We start from the raw sequence: 20,426 nt of genomic DNA, 5'->3' as shown, positions 1-20,426 counted from the left end.
GCAGTCTGTGGTAATCAAAACCCTAATCAATGAATTGCTGTTAATCAGACTCTTATGAATAGAGATTAATGAGTGTGGTAGTCTGTTTTCAGCAGGTGCTATGTGAGAGCTAGTTTACTCTTTATGACATCTCTGCTACTGCCCAAAGGGATGGGCTACTGATGAATTTTACATGAGCATGTGGGTTTACTTATGCACGCAGACACACACACACACACACACACACACACACACACACACACACACACATACACACACATATACACACTATGCAGATGCAGTTGACCCATTTGCCAAATCCATTTGCCCCTTGGACTGGATCCACACACACACACACACACACACACACACACACACACACACACACACACACACACACACACACACACACACACACACACACACACACACACACACACACACACACAGGAACTAAGAAAAAGAAACAACTAACAGCCTCCTAAAATATTGAAAACATTTAATGTTACAGCTCGCAATTGTGATTAAAAGTTCATAAAGCTCTAAATAGTTTTGCCTTGATTTCATTTAAAAAAAAAAAAGTACAACATTTAAAAAAAAAGAAAAAAAAGATCATTTTAAAACTGTCAGCTCTCATCTGTAAAGAGTGTATAAGCGCTTTTCTCTGTTTTGAACTTGTGAGGAAGCATTTTGACATCCTGTATCTGATTACGAGCTGAATTGTTTAGACATTCGATTTCATGACAAGACACAGACACAGACTGGCTGTGTTTTTCAAAACTGCCTCCTTAAAAATGCTCTTTGTAGACAGATGCTACTTAGAAAGTAGCTCAAATAAAAAAGATCTCCACATCATTTTGGTAAAAAAATATTTGCACTCTCTTAAATTAGATGCCAGGTAGGAGAGGTGCACGGTACAAACAGGCGCACGGTGGTTTAGTGGTTAGCATGTTCGCCTCAGAGGGTTGGGGGTTTGATTCCCACCGTGGCCCTGTGTGTGCAGAGTTTGCATGTTCTCCCCATGCTGTGGGGGTTTCCTCTGGGTACTCCGGTTTCCTCCCTCAGTCCAAAGACATGCATGGTAGGCTGATTGGCATGTCCAAAGTATCCATAGAGTCTGTATGTGAGTGTGCCCTGTGATGGATTGGCACCCTGTCCAAGGTGTACCCTGCCTTGTGCCCCATGCTCCCTGGGATAGGTATAGAAGATGGATGGATGGATGGACAGGCAAACAGATCCAAAACATGAAGAAGTGATGAAGTCTGGGTTTTAGGTACCATGAAAGTGGCTCGGCTTTTACCGGAGTTCATTGCCATAGTTACTTACGCTCCACTGCTAGTATATATATATATATGGAGTGGCATTCACTATTTTGCATTTCTACCTATCAATGAATTTCTAACACAAAAGCACAGAAGAAAACAGGTTTCAATGGTCCATTTACGTTTAATTGAAAACCCACCACTAGTAGTGGGTTTAGTAGCCTTTGTCAGAGTGGCCATCTGGCCGAATGTTGCAGTAAAACCATAACTCACCCCCCAGAATGCCACAAGTCACAAGTGTGTTGAGAAACAAACCCTTTTCTTGGACTCACCTAAACCAGATGGTATCCCCAACAGATAAAACCCAAGGTCTTTCACCCATTAAGTGATAACTGCATGAAGAAGAGGGGAATCAGCACTTGCTGAATCAGCACATTCCACAATCAGGGTTCTCCACAGAAACAATGACTGTCAAAAGTAACACATCTTTAAAACAACCGCAATCACCCATTTCTGCCATGTTTTCGTCTATTTTCTTCGGGTTTATAACTACTAAATTGCCACAAATCATTTTAGTTATTTAGCATGCATTAGTATAGTAGTACTAGTATGATTATTATGTTTTACTATTAATAGTGTACTTAACATATGTTGTGTGTGGTATATATGTGTTTGTGGAATAATTTCCTGATAGATGAAAGTAAGGAAATTCAGATAGGATGTCATTATATGTACATGTTAGTATTTTGGACAAAGTTTAATTCACGCATCATGAAAAGGCATGAAAAGGCATGAAAAGGCATGGAACCACCCATCTGCAGAGACAATGGACTGATTAAACATTAAACTACGACAATCTCTGGTTGGTTGGAACCTTTAGAGGGCGGGATTAGCCAGAAAGAGTTCAAATCCAGCTCTCTGCTTTATTTTTAAGTCTATGTACTGTCGGGTCTCTCTGCTGTCTTGGCTCACTAAAAATCAACTCATCTCACCTCCAATCAACAGTCTTCAATCACCATCTGCTTGGAGACCCAGCCTAGAGCTCCCCAGCTTTCAAAACTCCCACCACCAGCTCTCCAAACATCCCTCATACTAGACACAGGTCCATTCAGCATTCTGTTTGGTCTTCCGAGATGCCACTCAAACTCCGACCAGACGAATGAATACCCCAGACTCTAGCTAAGACTGGTGCATATAATATGTTTAAAGCCCTTCTAAAAAAGTGAAATTAGATTGATAAAATTCAGGTCATGGTCTGATCTGCTAGTCTATCCTGCATATGGTGGAAAATTCAATAGCTCAATTTAAACAGCTAATTTTCATTATATATAATATTGGAGAATACAACAATTTAACTCAAACAGCTAATTTCCCCTACAGTACGGTACATAGCCCATTTATTAATAGACTTTTATTGGATTGTGTGTTTTCTGTCTGCCATCCTAGTCCCAATAAATTATCTGTTAATGATAGAAGCAATAAGGTGGTAAAAGTATTAATATTTTGTGTAATTTTGTGTATAATGGTCATAAAATTGAAAATAAAATAATTAAAATGTGCTGTAGCACTGTTAAACTGCTATATGTCTGTGATATGTAAATGAATATCATTCTTTTGGACTTTGGTTTTTGAAAGCTCACATAACAGGACATTTAAACTGTGTCATTGATGCAGATCTTTTTCAGGCAAGTCGATATGAGTTTAAATGCACATCCATACTGCAGGAATTGCCTGATATCTATTTTTCTTGCGTGTGCACTTTGAAGAGAGTACTGTGGCCATGTACGTAGATTAGTATAATAAAAGAACATTTATGTGAGTGCTCTGAAGATACTCATGGAAAGATCATTTAACAACTCAAGAGTTTGTGTGGGCACTGATAAAAGGTTATTTAGGGTATGGTAAGAACAAAAAAATGTTGAGCTGAAGCTTGTGTGGTATTGATTCCGCCCCACCCCCCCGATTTGCAGTTTTCCATTTTAAAATATTGAAATTAAACGATTTAATTGGCCAGAACAGAACAACAAACATTTCTAGCACTTTGGTTTTCAGGAGCGTAGGGGATGTTGGTTGATTGAGTGATTCTGCTGTAATATGCAGTAAACAATTAAAATAAAAAATAAAAAAAACCCATAACATCACATTTTGATAAATAATTTTAAAAAAATTGGTTGCTTTGATGTTCACATGGCTGATATTTTCTCTGTTGATTCTCAACTGCTCAGTGTTAAGCATGGGGGAGCAGCAAATTGCCAGTCAAAGAACCAAAAACAGCATATTTAATCACTTTGTAATATGACTTGACACTTTGTTGTAGGTCTTTTTATTCTTTTTGTTTCTTCTTTCAAATGAAACGTGAAGGAAAGGATCATTCCATCTCAAGTAGTCCAATGGTTTTTAGTTTTGCTAATCTTGCTTATCTTTGTCCTGGCACACAACAATTTTGGTTATACCGCTGTTTACGGAAACCTCAATATCTCAGTTCAGGATGGTCCTAGCGCCTTGGAACAAAACCTGATCTCTAGACCGCATTACAAGGTACATTGACATATATAAACATTTTGCACATTCTTAGACTTAGAACTTAAGTCCAATTGAAAGGCTCAAGATTGCTCACATTTCCACTTTTAGGGTCAATTTGTAATTTTAGGGTCATAATTTTTTAGGAGGTACCTAGGTAAGTATAGTGTGCATGCAGAACATTTCAGGTTTGAGACTTTTTTATGGGGGCGAGAAAGTGGAATAAGAAAAAAAAAAAATCCCACATTTTTGGGTTGAATAGACCAGATACAAACCTGAAATTTTCACAGAAACAAGTCCTCTATAGTAGCGTTCTATTGTAAAAATCTTAAGTTTGAGATTGGAGGGAAACTCTGCAGGACAGTATACCTCAAGGGCCAGATTTAAAGAACCAGTGTCATGTTGGTACAGCTATACAGTTGGTATGCGTGAATAGATTTTATCCAAATATTGCTGTGGTTTTCTTGCTCCTGTGATGAAAGCAGTAAGCAGTGACTCTAAAGATGCCGATACATAGAGCTAATCACTTCAGAAAAATTACAAACGGTCAGGTAGCCAACTTTGCAATTATTGGACCACTTGAAATGGAATGACCCATAAACCGATGTTAAATATATACTTCTCTAATCTTAGCTAAGTCAGACATACACTGATAGATTTTATTGCACATGAACAAACTCAATTTTCTCCATTTACCTTGACAGGAAGCAAGAGCGCATGAGATGGGGAAAGGGGTGGGGCTTCTAGGAAGTATTCTGTTAATATTGAAGATTACAAAACACCTGCGCATATCATTCCAGAATAATGTCAATTTGCTCATCTCTTGTTTTATTGGGGCGAAACAAAATGCTCTTTGGCATATTTTTGCGTGATAACTTGTACATGTCTAGTTTAAGTTTATTTAAAAATTTCATCGTATTGCATTCAGGAGAGACAACGGAAGTATTTTGGTCAACTGATGTCTTTTAATATCTAATATTTATCCTGATTCACAATCATACAGTATTGGGTACTGTGAAAGATTCTCTCTGCCCATCATTATCCATTTTTCTCCACTTCATTCCATGATCAGTATGCATCCATGTTAACCCTGGTTAATGCCTTACTATGTTGCTTTTTTTTTTTTTGTACCATGGCCCTGGTACAATTTAAGCATATATGACTGTCTTTATTCCACCAACGATTTCTTTCTCTTTTTCTTCGTCTTCTCTCAACCAACCTTGATTAGAGTCACTTAAAAAGCACATGATTTACTCTCACTCACAGGATATCATGCTCTCTAATGGATAATTTACAGTTGACTGGCAGTAGTTCAAAATTAATTGCCCTGCATAGAGCAATGCTCTGATGGAGAACAAGATGGTCATCATGCAAACACAGTGAATAATGAACACGCTCCCGTGATCATAAATAGCCAAGACTCAAATCTTTCTGACAAGATGCTATACATTTGTGCTCTTGCTTAACTGCCTCATTGCAATGTACCCAATTAGAGTGTAATTTGTTAAGTGGCTGATTGTAATGGTCACTGACGGACTCTTGTGTAGGCTATCAGTACATTGTATAAATTAGGATTAATCTAGGTCTAGATTTAATGTTGATTTTTCTTCATTAGATTTGGATCGAATTGAACCAAATACTAACTTTTGTTTCTAAGTTTTGATATTATACTCACTCATATGAGGTTTGACATTTAGCATTATAGCACTTATTTGGGAATTGGAGACAGAGCTCAAGTTCATTTATTCTCATGTGCCTTCAGGATACAGTATGTACCAAAACTTATGCTAACACATCATACCTTAAAGGATGCAGAAATGTATTTATATATCACTATTCATACGGAAGGCATACGCAACGCAGTGTGCGTTATGGATAAAATGAAATATAACTGAAATAAAAAAACGCATATTCTGTCAAAGAATCCTTACTTTCTATGTAGAACCCTCCATAAAGTGTTTCTCTATCAGAAAGCCTTCCAAACAGGAAGCTAAGGACCAATAACTATACAAAGAACCCATGAAGAGCCTTTTTTTTGTGTACAGACATCAATAAGTGTCAAGTGCAATTACAAAAGGAGGAAGATAAACCATAGCAGCAAAGCAAACAAGACGGTAAAGCTCCCCTTAGGCACTGCTCTGAAAGGCTGGGTTTTTTTTTGAGGATGCTGTTGGTGTTGAGCGAGCACAAGAAGGGAATCTGACAGTTGCCTGGGAATTTGCACAAATGACGCATTGCAGTTAACAGGAGCAGTTTTTTTTTTTCAAGTCAACAATGAACTTCTTTGTATTGATGGACAGATCCACCATGAACAACATGCATGTCACTTTTTTATAATTAGAAGTCGTCTATGTAGTATATACACATGCAGTATAGTTACATTATTAACCAGCTTGTTAGGAAGTTGGGATCAGCTAGGGTCAGCCATAATACAGTGCCCCTGGAGCAGAGAGGGTTATGGGTCTTACTTAATGGCCCAACAGTGACAGCTTGGAGGTTCTGGGGCTTAAATTCATGACCTTCTGAGCCCAGAGCCTTAACCACAGAGCCACCACTGCCCATTAATGTATGATTTTCAAAAACATCTAAGAAGGAACTACTTCATTAACGTTTTGGTTTAAACATCTTTCATGAATTTGGGCAGCATACATTCCCCCATATCTGTTTGGGTTTCCTTCAGGTTCTCCGATTTCCTCCCAACTCACAAACATACTGGTAGGTGGATTGGCTAGACTAGATTGGCTCAAGCTTGTGAATAAGAGGCTATTGGGATTTAAATAAGAGGGGCTATGGGGATATAAAAATAACACGTTCCTCCTAAGCATGCTGTTTTCAAACTTCGGTCACGCCTCCCTTGTCAGTCACACCATGTTGAATTATTATTTTTTTTACATTGTAACGCAGAAATCTTGTTTTTGTATATACTGCTAAGAGTCTGAATGGATCACATTATCACTGTCATTATAAAGTTTATAATGTAGAATATTTGAATCAGTTGAAAATGAAAAGCCACATATTCAGGCAGTGTTTATTTTCGATGTAAGGAAAATGTATCATCGAGACACCACCTTATCGAATTTAAAACGTATGTATTGTTACGCCCATATCCAGCACCTATGCGTGGAATTGCATAGACCTATGCTTCTGAGTAAAGTGTAATCAATAAGCAACCATGACCTGATGTAATATTTGTTTCCTTTCCAGTTGTATTAAGACAGTGTTCAGAGCAGTTGACATGACCTCTCCTCCTTTGATTGCTTGGGATGATAATCAAATTCGAACTGGTTTAAAAGTACAAGGTTCTTACTGTTTATAAATGTTATGAACAGTCTTTATATGTACTTCATCACATTGGAGGTAAAGGCAATGTGGTGAAAGCCACGCCACCACTATGTGTGTTTTATGACAGTTTAATCAGGTTTGGTGTCAATTAAATAAGGCAATTAAATAAGGCACAAAAGGTATCCAATTAAAAATCAATATCTTTGTATTTAATTGGCCTCTTAATCCATGCTTTATTAAAGACAGGTGCATTTAGAGTATAAAGGAGTTAATAGATAAAATACTCAGTACTACATGCGCCTAATTAGACTAATCAATATCTCAATTATTATATAAATGTTCCAATTAGATCAAAGTTGTTTTGAATAACAATTTAGTTACACAGAATTTAGTCCTTAATCCACTTAACTATTCCTTACCTACAAGTGACAGAGACAAACAAACATTTTTTTCTAAGGCATGTGTGGTTTGACTTTTTTTTTTTTTTTTAAGCTCTCCACTCACAACTTCACTTCCGACTTGCAATTAGTTCCACAAATGGAAGAAATGAATTCATATCTGTGGTTAACACTTGTCCTGTCATATTGGACCTCCTCATTAAATGTGTATAGAGGCGTTAGGCAGAAAAATAAAGCTTGGAACAAAGTAGCGGAGTTCATTGGTAGCTTTGGTGAGTGTACATAGCTAGTACAATTAGCTTGCTTTGTTAATTGGCCAATGAAGCTGGTGCAAATCCTAGCACGTAACATTTAAATCAAACTTAAATCTATGTTAAACAAAAGTAGTGCATATATAAATCGTATAGTAGTCTGTAGGCTATACATTTTGATTACGCCTGTTTCTGGACAGTGCATGCCCACATGTGACAACAGTAGTGGTTGCTGCACGTGTGCGTGCACACACACACACACACACACACACACACACACACACACACACACACACACACACACACACACACACACACACACACACACACACACACACACACGAGCCTTGTCCTATTGTGGCTGGTGACTTTGATTTTCTAATTTGACAGAATTAGAGTTCCTTGCTTACATTTGAAACAAAAATGTTGTACAAGAGTTCAAACATTTACAGTGGATGTAACAGATGATGTTAAAGAACTTCCATTATCTGCATTATGGCACCATCATAATGGGCACAGGAGCTATTGAGCTCATCCTAAAGTTAAGTAGAGGTGTCAGGAAAAAAAAAAAATCGATGGGGTTTTGTTTTTACCATGTGAACTGGAGATAGCAGCCCCTTTAGTCATTTCCTTGCGTGCTACGATATTGTTTTCTGACTGTTTTAAAATACCACCTCGCCTTTTTTTTGTACCAGTTCTTGTTGCCTGAAAGGATGTCATGTCTGTTTATCAGGTTGCGCAAATCCTTTGTTTGCAAGCTTGTTTTTAATTAGTTATGGCTAGGAAAAAATCTAAATACTATGTGACATAAAAGGCAGTAATACTAATTGGAATTTTTTTTTTTCAGTAGTAATGAAAGGTTTTATAGGCGATTAAATATTTACTGACTGTGTTTCTTGTTTGTCTCATTAAAACAAACAAACAAAAAAAAAATTGCAGTCAAATTCTTGACAATATTATATATATATATATATATATATATATATATATATATATATATATATATATATATATATATATATATATATATATATATATATATATATATACATATATATATATCCGTCTTAAACACATCATTAATTATCTTCTTGTACATGAAGAATGCAGCTTTTATAAACATGGGGGTGAGAGTCTACTGTAATGTAAGCAGTCATAACCATGTTTTTGGCTTGGTTTTAAGGATCGTGCTTCTAATTGAAGGCTAACAATGCCCCTGTGGTCCGCTTGTTCAGATTGACAGCAACAGACTAGAACTGTTGATCACACGTTCCCTAAAGAACCCCCCCCCCCTCTCTCTCTCTCTCTCTCTCTTTCTCTCTCTTTAATATGAATATTTGCAGTTTTTAATGCAAGCTTCCATCCCTGTCTGGCTGGCAGGCTGAGGTGTGCCGGTGGGCGAGAGACGTCTGGGGGATTTGTTGAACAGGCGAGGCTCTGTTTAAAATACCTATAGGATGACAAGTTGCCATTAAAGCAAAGAGAAGAGTTTGAAAGTGTTTGACAAGTGGTAGATCTACTCTTCACTTTTCCTTGTAGAGCTAGAAGCCTGAAATTTTTACTCCCCTGTTTGAAGCACTAAAAGGAGCAGAATGGCTTCAGATTATGAAATGTGGATGAGAGTAAGGACAGGCGGCCAATTTGTTCAAGTGACACAAATTCGGTTCTGTGATGGAACTAAAACAGGGCATTATCACTCATTGTGATGGACATGGTTAGCCTTTGTAGGACTTTGCCAAAGGCTGAGTCAGAGTGCTCCATTTCCCTCTAGGGACAGACTGGCAAGAACCGTGAGAGAGATTAGTGCACTGACGCACACTCAGACGAAAAAAAAATGACACTGATGTTATTCATCATTCCATCAATATATCATCCGAGGCAGTTTTCCTTTACAGCTTCACTTTGCTTTATCACTCACACTGTCTCTCAGTGCCTCATTAGGATGGCAAAGATCACATTTACTGACAATTAGACTGTAGGCCCCATGCTGTTTGTGTGAACCTGATGTCGCTATACATTCACGTCCAGTTTAATAGGAACACATCCATCCCTGTTCATTCATGCAATTCTTCAATCAGCCAGTCGTGTAGCAGCAGAGCAATGCATAAATTCATGCAGATTCTGTAATCTTAGTAACCTTGACCATTGCATGGTTGTTGGGTATTTCACAAACTATTGATTGCACAACAGTCCCTACAGACTGGTGCAACCATAACCCAGACTGGTGCAAAAACATCCCATGACGGATGGTATAGTGGACAGTTGAAAAATGGAAAAGCATCGTCTAGTCTTTTTTTCCAGTCTTTGCCTGCGCAGCTTTGGTGAGTTTGTGCCCACTGAAGCATCAGATTCCTGTTCTTGGCTGACAGGAGTGGATCTTGATGTGGTCTTCTCCTGCTGTAGCTCTTCTGCGTCAAGGTTTGATATGGTGTTCATTCTGAGATGCTGAGTTGCTATAGACTTCCTGTGAGCTTGAACCAGTCTGGCCATTTTCCTCTGACATTTTTGGCCACAGAACTGCTGCTCACCAAATTTTTTTTTGTTTTTGCACCATGCAGTGTAAACACTAGGGGCTGTTTTGTAGAGGAAAATCCCAGTAGATCAGCAGTTTCTGAAATACTCAAAACAGCCCATCTGTCACCAACACCCACACCATGGTGAAAGTCTCTGAAATCACATTCTCCCCATATTCTGATGTTTGATGTGAAGATTAACTGAAGCTCTTGACCTGTATTCTATCTGCATTACGTTATGCATTCTGTTTCTGAATAACATTTTGTTATCTGATTCAGCAAATATGCGACCTGCAGCTTGGAAAAAAAATGCTTATGACCAAGCATCATCAAATATTCATAGCCACCTGACTTTTAACATGTCCCAACCTACTCCACATATTTAAACGACTGACCATCATTATTTAGCCAGAAGGATAGTTTGCTGTGGTAAAATACCATTCTGAGCAAGGCTCTTTACTGTCCAAATTTGTACATAGTCCACATCTGAAATTAAAACATTAATTTAATTCCCTGCTTGCCAAAGCATATTGTTTTCTGATACAGCATACTCGTATTGACCGATTAAATGTTAGAGCACACAGATGTATTCCAGATGTTATTGGTATGCTACAAATGCTCAAATCTGTTTTAATCTCAAAAGCTCTTGTAAATAGGAGGCAATATATGAGCTCAGCTCATTTTCTGATAAAAAAAAACAACCCCCCCCCCCCCCCCCCCCCAAAAAAAAAAAAAAAAAAAAACCCAAAAAAACCATAAGCCCCTAGTATTGCATCAGTAGCTGTTCTCACAATTTCAAAACGACGCATCAGTAGTGATGTAACGAATTGAACATTTCTGATCAGAAACTGAAAACAGAAACTAATAAAAAGATTTTATTTCCCCTAAGTAATAAAAACGGGGGCTGACATATTATATATCTAGTCAGTTTCTGATGAATCTACCTGCAACTACATTATGCATTTCTAGTAGACATGTACATGAAAAATCACATAACAAGACTCAATATGTTTTATTAGCCTACAAAGTCCTTGAGAGTAAAAAACGTTTTGTCTTCCAAGACATAGGATTCCTTTCTTTTATCACTGTTGTTTTGACATAAACAGTGATTACAAATCGCACTAATGTCTCTCGTAGCATCTGTGAAATATTTCCCCACAGGCGAGGTTTTCAGTGTTGATCTGACGGTTTGAACGTGTCTTTTCTTACTGGAATGGGAGAGCAAACGACACAAGCAGTGTTTTAATCATTTTCTTTGTAAAGTGTTAGATTGGACACTTTGTTGACCTATTTAGAAATCTATTTTCTACCACAATTTCTGTCCTTTTATCTCTTTTGGTAAACAAACAAAACCAAAAAAAAAAGCCATTTTTGACAATTTCTCAACCAAAACATTTCAGTGGCAGAAATTCGAATAGGCAGGAAGTGTGAAAGTCTGTGCTCAAGATGTTTGATAAACAAAGAGATAAATCCCAGTTATACCATGGGCTGACCCTTGGTATAACTGTGAAATTATTTTTTTTTTCTAAGTACTAGTTATACCATGGGCTGACCCCTGGTATAACTAGGTAAGATCTTACAGGACTGATGAATGGGATTAATTTAACTAGTTTGTTGCTAATTAACAACAAGGCTGAGCATGCTGGTAGCTATGATCCAATCAGTTCTGTTCGTTTACATTTGTAGGCAGATTCCATCACTGTACAAGTCACCTTCTGTATCTTTAGTACAAATAAATAGTAAGTTTATTTATCTATCTATTAGTTCCCATTTTATTTCAGTGACTTTTATTTACAGGAACATACCTTTTTTTTCTTATAATAGTGAGGTTTCAATACTGCTTGTGATTTGTTTTCTGCATGGAGAGGTATTATCTCATCCAAGGATTATTTATGAAGTTTCCCCCCTTTTTTCTTTTTTTCGGTAATCAGTTTAGTTTATCCATTCCAAGGTAAGTTCCATCCATCTATCTTCTACCGCTTACTCCTTTTCAGGGTCATGGGGAAACCTGGAGCCTATCCCAGGGAGCATCGGGCACAAGGCGGGGTACACCCTGGACAGGGTGCCAATCCATCGCAGGGCACAATCACATACACATTCACACACCCATTCATACTCTATGGACACTTTAGACACGCCAATCAAAGTCCGCACACACATGGCCTCGGCAGGGCTCGAACCCCGGACCCTAGAGGTGTCGACGACCATTCTAACCACTAAGCCTGATGATTTGGACCTGATGAGCTAATGAATGGATATATTACCTTCTCAGATGAGATTGTGTTCCTAATGAACCAATCAAAAGAGTGGAAACGGAAACCCAATTTAAAAATGCCGCTGTTGCAAACCAAATCATAAGAGCACTGCTAATTATTAACAAGACACAATGCTTGTTTTGAAGCAATGAAGGAAGGAGGCTGTAAGACTATATAACTAACATATTTGGTTTTCCTTTTTGTCATCCCCCATCCCCCTATCAAACATCTTTTATTGACCACAGGCTTTTACGTCTCCTTCATATTGAAATCTGGAATATGTGGTTTTGAGTCTGTGCTGCACTGCAATTTTAACCTTACTCTGCATCTGAAGTTGAAAATGTGGTTTTATGAGCATGTTTGTCTTTGAAAATAGGAAGGCACTGTCAACTTCTGAATGCCCAACCACTTCTCCTCGCCCTTTGCCATCAACTAAAGGGAAATGGATTGTTGGCCCTCTCTTAAAATCAATTGAGCTGTTGTCAGCTCTCTCTCTCACCTCCTCTAAAAGTACCAATTCAGAACACCCTGGGTATTTATGAAATGTAGAAACACATTGCCTCATAAATATACCTAAAGACCTTGTGTTAAATACAGAGGTGGAACAGAAGATTGCATGTGCTAAACACCTTTCTCTGAATTATACAACAGTCTATTAGTATTCATTGACAGGTAGTGATGTCTTTACTAACCGCTAAAGTAATTGTTTCTCCTTTTAGTTCCCTGTGTCCGAGGAACATTTTATAAAATGTCACATTCTGTCACGACATTCATTTACTATATTTATCTTCATGATCATCTTATCTTATGATGCATCCCGTGGCCTTTAACAAAGAAACTGGCATTATTTTGGAATATGTCTGAAAACCATAAACGTAGCCATTTTTCATTGCCCATCAGTGCAAAGGTGCAGGCAGCAGCCTTGCTTATTGAAATTCATTGTACGAGGGTAGGGGTAGCAAAATACATGACTAATTTTTCATGGCACAGTTGTTGGGAACCATGCCATTTGTAAAAACCCCAGGTTTGAATGAATTCACATAAAACAAATGTTAACAGTGCTGACGGGCTATTAATACAGCAGTGCGTTTTGATTTAATGAGGGAGTGATGAAATGCCAGGGGAGGTTGCTGTACCATGAGGGAGGGAGAGAGGTTTGGGTTTAAACACTGTCTCTGTGTCATCTCTACTGCCTTCTGTGTTTCAGCTATGCACTCCGTCTCTATCTCTCTTGCTCTTTTTTTCTGAGTTAACTGTCCTAGGAAAACGACATTTTATGCATCCAAGTCTCTGTTAAATAAAAAGTTTTCTATGACTTGATGATTGATCATGACCCATAATTGATTATTTATGATAGAAGATTTTACCTTACCTCAAAACCAGTTATTTGATCGTGGTTTGGGACATCATCAGTGTTGGTTATAAATGCACAAATATGCAATATGAAATTATGTACAAGGTTGCAAGTTGGGCTGAAAGATTTGTAATATTTGAATAAGAATCACAATCTTTGGCTTCGTCAATTAATGAAACATAACTGAAGGGCAATTCCCACCCATCATGCTGCATCACAGGGAAGCATAAAGAAAAGTGCTGGGAGAAAAGTACTATCCACCCTCTTCCTTATACCTGAGCTCTTGTCTAGTGTCACTGTGATTGACTCTTGTGCCCACTGATTATTCAAACTTGCAATCTCACTAGGAAAGTGAGAAAACATTTGTGTTGTGCCACTCGGGGGCCCTTATACTTTATTATAACTTTTCCAGAATTATTGGCACCCTTCATGAAAATAAAAAAAAATCTTAAACAAAAAGAACACATGCTATTAGTGATCTTGAGCTCAAATAAATTGTATTGTTTAATTAATTTTTTTAAAACAAAAATCTTTATTTATTGATTGATTGATTGATTGATTGATTTAAAGTAGTGCAACAATACTGCTGTCAAATTCATTGCTGCCCTTACAAATAATATTTTGTGACTCCTTGAGAGTCATTTTCATGAATGTTGTCAGTAATTATGGGGGGCACTGAATATGACTGCACACATGATGGCATATTTATTTATATATTTCATTTGCAGGTTTGGTTATATTAAACAATTAAAATTTTATTTTGCGTTTATTTATGCATTTTAAGGAGTATGAGCTGGGAAATGATCAGTAAATATCTCTTGATTTAATATTTGTTATAATCATTCTAGCCATTCATGTGTTGTCCCAGATGCTACCAAAGCTGAAGACGATCAGTTAAAGGAGCATGTAGAGAAGCAGCTCAGGTTCCCAGCAATCACCCGTGGGCCTGAAGGTGCAATGATCTCAGAGTCATCTAAACTGGTAGTAAAGGTTGAGCTCATCACAGATAGATGGGACTGACGTGAGTGAAAAGAAGCAGCAAAAATTTTACAAAATTACCGACCAGTTCAGGGCTTCAAGCGCAGGTCAGTCTCGTCTGTGAATACTGTAGCTTTGTGTTCGCTAACTTAGCTAAACAAGTATTAACCACAGTTTCACTACTAGCAAGCGTAGCTCTATTACTATCATCACTCAAAATATGCTAAAGGACAGCATTAACTATTGTATAGTTATAATACTAAGTAATTTAGCAGACAAATATCCAAATTTATTCTTTATTTAAATGTTGAAATTACACATGCAGCTAGGCCAAACAACAACAACAACAACAAACACTTTTCCAAGCTATGAGTCATAAAAGGTAATATCATGTTCAATATTAGGATTTTTTAAAATAGATATTGTCATGATGTAGTTAGTATTGTGCTAACAGATATTTAGGTAATTTGGAAAATGATGTCTTCCCATTTGTGAGGTTAAAAAAAAACCCCTCTTATTTTTCACAATAAGGTGGAGAGAGTCAACCTGGCGCTAGCTCTGTGCAGCGGTCACACTACAAGGTCCACCTGAGATGACGGGTAGAGGTAAATTAAGAGAAATTAAATATGCTTTAATATATTTGTATGAAATATAGCATGATTAAACCTCAGGTATTTTAAATATTAAAGTAAGTCTAAAAAAAACATTGCCTTAATATGATACATTAATTTTAACCAAAAGAAATTTAGACTCTGTGCTCACAAATTACACCGAAGTTAAATAGTTTTCATTTTCTATCAATGTGGAGACAGATCTGTTCACAGCATACATGAAAAATGGCTATAAAAAGGTGTCTTTTGTTTACCTCTCTTCTGGATTCAATGTATATTTGTGAGTGAAAAGTAGAGAGTTACTGGCAGCTTTGCACTTCTGTTGTTTGTTAAATGCTTGGCATATCCATGTAAGCTGATATAAATTAGGATTTCTTCACTACCTCTAGGTTTCTTGTTTATGTTTTATGAGATGGCCATAGTGTATGCAATAAGAAAAAATAGGGTTGTCAGTGGTTTAAAAATTTGTTCTGGGGGTATGGCATGGCCCGGATGACTGTGAGACTCCTGGTCTGAAATTATGTCCCTGTCCGGCCCTGCTAGATGACCAGGGTAAATGATGTAGTGTGCAGTGTGTACTCACTGAAGTAGTCTGCAGAGAGTTTGTAGGTCACTTCTTTAGCAAAGGCCTACAATATATTGGACATCAGAGACACACAGGGACAGCCAAAAGGGCCTCTGGGTAGTAGTAGATTAAAAGACCTTGGACTGGTAGTGTTACTTGAAGACAGGTTGTAATCTGGCTTAGTTGCTTTGGCAAAGGTGGCCAATTTTAAAGGACCATAGACACTTAATCATAGTGGGAATATCACTGTGTCCTAGTGCAAATCATAGTATGTGGCAGATATCGCAACTATAGGAACTGAATTATTCTGCCGAGATTTTTATTTAATACATGCTGTATGGGATATTTAGCACAGTATTTATCATGAAAATAGGTGTTCTGTAATCTTTTCAGTCAAATATCTGATTTTATTTTTGAGAAGTTTCATTTAAAAGCAACATGCCTAGATTCCTACTGCAAATTTAACATCTCTCCTCAGCAAATGAGTGATGGTGCAGTGGCAGTTCGCACATACCACTTTCATCTAGCCTACATACAGCCGTGGAATATCTCCAGTAAACTCCTCTGCCAGAAAACATCTGGGTTATGCATGTAACCCTGTTCCCTGAGAAGGGAATGAAACGTTGCGTGAGCTTCACGCTGTGGTAAGTGTCCTCGCGCGTGATCGGTATCTGAACCCTATCGGTATCTGTGTAAAATCACAGCTATTTATAGGCCTGCCATAGTCAGGTGACGTGGCATTTAGGTCAAGGGTGATAAATCAACCCTCTGGTTTGAGACAATAGATCACTGTGAACGGGAATATCCCAGGGTGTGCCGTCCAGCAGAGAAATTATCTCAGAGAACCATATATAAGCAGACCCGTAAGGCCAAACTGTGTAATACCGAATGAATGTGTGCCACCTAGCCGCACCACACACATCCCTTAAGGATACCCCTTAGATAAAGCCTTTGAGGAGGCGACCCCGCTAGTGGATTGAGCCCCTATGCCCAGAGGCGTAGCGAGATCACGCGCTCATAAGCAACAGAGATTGCTTCCATCATCCATATAGAGATGTGTTGCTTTGACGCAGCATCACCTCTACTGTCACTGCCGAGCAATCAGCAACTGCTCGTACATACGCCACTGGCCGGAGCAGTAGATGTAAATACAAAGAGCCCTCACTGGACACAGTAGGTGCAATTGTCCTAGTTCCTGTGCAAGGAACAGATGAGGGGAGTAAGCCTGCAACACTAGTGGCTGGGCAGCAGACATAGGCGCTTAGGAATAATCTGGGCTAGGATATAGGTAGGCCTTAGCTAATCCAGGGGCAAAGTCAAGGCCGGAGGAGGCAAAAGAGATGTCAGGGCCCACAAAAAGAGCTACCTTTAGAGTCAGGAACTTCTCTGAAGCTGACTATAAGGGCTCAAATCGGGCATCTGACAGACCTTCCCGGACCACAGAAGGTCCCAAGAAGGTATACTGACACCACGGATACACCTTGAGGTTAGAGGATGTTGCCCCACAGAGGCTCCATCAATGGTGATTGTATGAGGGGATAAAGCTAGATTGAAAGGAAGAATTGATATTGATACACGTTGCCTCCAAACGCAAACCTCAGGAACTTCCTGTGACTGGGCAATGGAATGGTCTTTTTTTAAATCTATCATCACAAACCAGTCCTCAAACTGAGTCTCTGGAACCTTTGAGCATCAACCTTCTGAACCTGTATGTCTGAAGAGTACGGTTCAGATGACGCAGATCTAAAATTGGCCGCATACCCCATCCTTTTTGTGGACCATAAATAAGGGTTATAAAACCTCCCTCTCTCAGATAAGGGGTACATGTTCTATGGCCCTTTTGTTCAAGAGAGATCTACTTCCTGGGCTAACACTGGGCTCTGTATTTTGTGGACTACTGTGGTGAGCACACCTCTGAAACGAGGGGGGGTCGAGCTATGAACTGGACCCGGTACCCTTTTCTATGTAGGACAGAAACTATGGACACACATTTGGCAGTAGCTTCCATGCCGCCAGATGGTCTTTAGTGACGTTAATGTTTCACATTTTGTTGGAGGGAAAACATTAGATATTGTTGCCCTATGACAGCTCGCTGACCAGAGAAACTGAAAACTTGGGACGGCAGGGCTAGGGAAGCCCTAGAGTACTACTGCACAGTAAAATCCCTAGTGTTGGATTAACACCCAAAGTGTTCATTTGTGTGCAGTGGACTTATATAACATTTACATTTACATTTATTCATTTAGCGGACGCTTTTATCCAAAGCGACTTACAAATGAGAAAATACAAGCAAAGCGATATATCAAGCAGCGAACAATACAAGTAGTGCTACTATACAAGATCTATTAATTGAGTTCCAGAAGAAGCAAAGTGCGCAGAGTAGAGGTGTAAGTGCAATTTTTTTTTTATGGGTTGGTTAGGTGTTCACGGAAGAGGTGGGTTTCTAGCTGTTTTTGAAGATGGTGAGAGATTCTGTGGTCCGGATTGAGGTTGGAAGTTCATTCCACCACTGAGGAACAGTTAGTTTGAATGTTCACTAAAGGGACCATGAGCCACTCTGAGTAGGTACAGCTAAGCGTCGGTCATTGATTGATCGCAGATTGCGTGAGGGAACGTAAGCCTTCAGGAGAGAGTTGAGGTAGGAGTGTGTTGTTCCTGACAAGGTCTTGTACGTGAGCATCAAGGCCTTGAATTTGATGCGAGTGGCTACAGGAAGCCAGTGGAGGGAGATCAAGAGGGGTATGACATGGATTCTCTTGGGCTGGTTGAAGACGGGGCATGCTGCTGCATTCTGAATCATTTGAAAGGGTTTGATGGAGCTGGCCAGGAGGCCCGAGAGTATAAACACTGTAAGGTGTATATAAACACTGTAGGTTATAAATTCAACAGTCTGGGTGTTAAATCAACACTGACGTTTTTGCTGTGTAGGGGCTAACTGCCCTAACAACCTCTCATTCCCTGGTAGCTCCTTCTGCAGCCCTTCAGGACCGCTTCTTTTGACCTGTTTGGTACTGATCATTTTAAATCGGGCCTACTAGCATCAACTCGGTCCATCAACTTTTACCCTAAGGTGGATTATTTTCCTTTAACAGCATGCCCAATCATACTTTACTCCTTACTTACATCGTGACATCAGATGCTCTTCTATGATCTGGGATCTGTAATCAGCCACTAAATGCTCCAACATGGTTCAGCTGTATTATTATCAGAAAACTTCTTTGCCAAGAGGCAAACTGTCAGTTTTCTGTGTATGCAAGTTGTCTAAACAAATGTCGCTTATGAATGAACAGCATGTGAAGTGTTTGCCTGACGAATTAGCTGACCTGATAAAACCAAGACACAAACTTTGAGACACAAACTTTTGTTTCTTTGAGAACAAGCAACTGCACCTTGCCTTTTGAAGTCACTATTACCAAGTGCCTAAAATCAACCACATTTATCTGCTGTCTCAGTTCATTCTAAAGTGTGGCCTCAGCAGTCTCCTCTTTCTGCCATATTTCTCAAGAGAAATCATTCATTTCTTGTAATTTATTTTGCTCTAATCTTACACTGCAAGTTACCATCTGTAAAGGCAGATGGTGCTTCAGAATATGAAAAGAAAATCACACTCTCCTGTCTACAATGTATTATGCTTACTCTTGTGAGTCTCTGCACATGTTGGGGGGTAGGGGGTAAAATTTGGGTCCTAAATGCTAGTTCATTTTTAGAAAGCAGAGATTCGTCCCTGAGAATAGGAGCAAAGTATAAAGAATATTTCAATGTAATCTTTGATTGCAATAAATTTGGGAGTTCCTCAGTGGTGTCTCAAAATCCTAAGACCAGGAGGTAAATTAGGATTCAGTAGGTGGGCATGTCCAACTATATAACATTCCATTCACCATAGTCTCAACCCAGGGGACAAAGGGCATCTGATATCTTTTGCACCGTTTTCTGGCTAAATCCTTCAGAATCTTGAAGGTTGCAACCAGAGTGGTTCTCTGCATGTCTGTGTGTCAGTCTACAGTGGTAAAACCTTTGAACACTGCCAAAATAAGCTTTTTGGTACAAGATATCCTGTAGTGATTGGATTGACTGTAGGTCAATGCCATAGATCATGCCATAGACGTTATTAAATAAGTTTTGCTTGAAACAATAAGTGGTGAGTTAAAAAAGATAATCTTGTACATTTGTATGATCAACTGTGACACTTTTTCTGTTATCAGTCAAGTGACTATTTCCAGTGAAAGTTACTGGCCATGTTTAGTGACAAAAAATTAATAATAATAAAAAAAAATACCAGACATTCTAACAAGTACCAGATGTCTGGCTTGTGAGACTTCATTTGCTTTGTCTCTTTCACTTTCAGGAATGTTGTGTGTCTGGCTATCGGTGCTTATGATGGATCTCCTGAAGTGTCTGAATATGTACTGAACAATTGCAGATATAAACAATATAAACCTTTAAACGTTATGGATGAGA

This window comes from Ictalurus punctatus, chromosome 3, assembly GCF_001660625.3.
Source record: "Ictalurus punctatus breed USDA103 chromosome 3, Coco_2.0, whole genome shotgun sequence".
Lineage (NCBI taxonomy): Eukaryota > Metazoa > Chordata > Actinopteri > Siluriformes > Ictaluridae > Ictalurus > Ictalurus punctatus.
The sequence above is the reverse complement of the archived record's forward strand: the minus strand, read 5'-3'. Positions refer to the sequence as shown.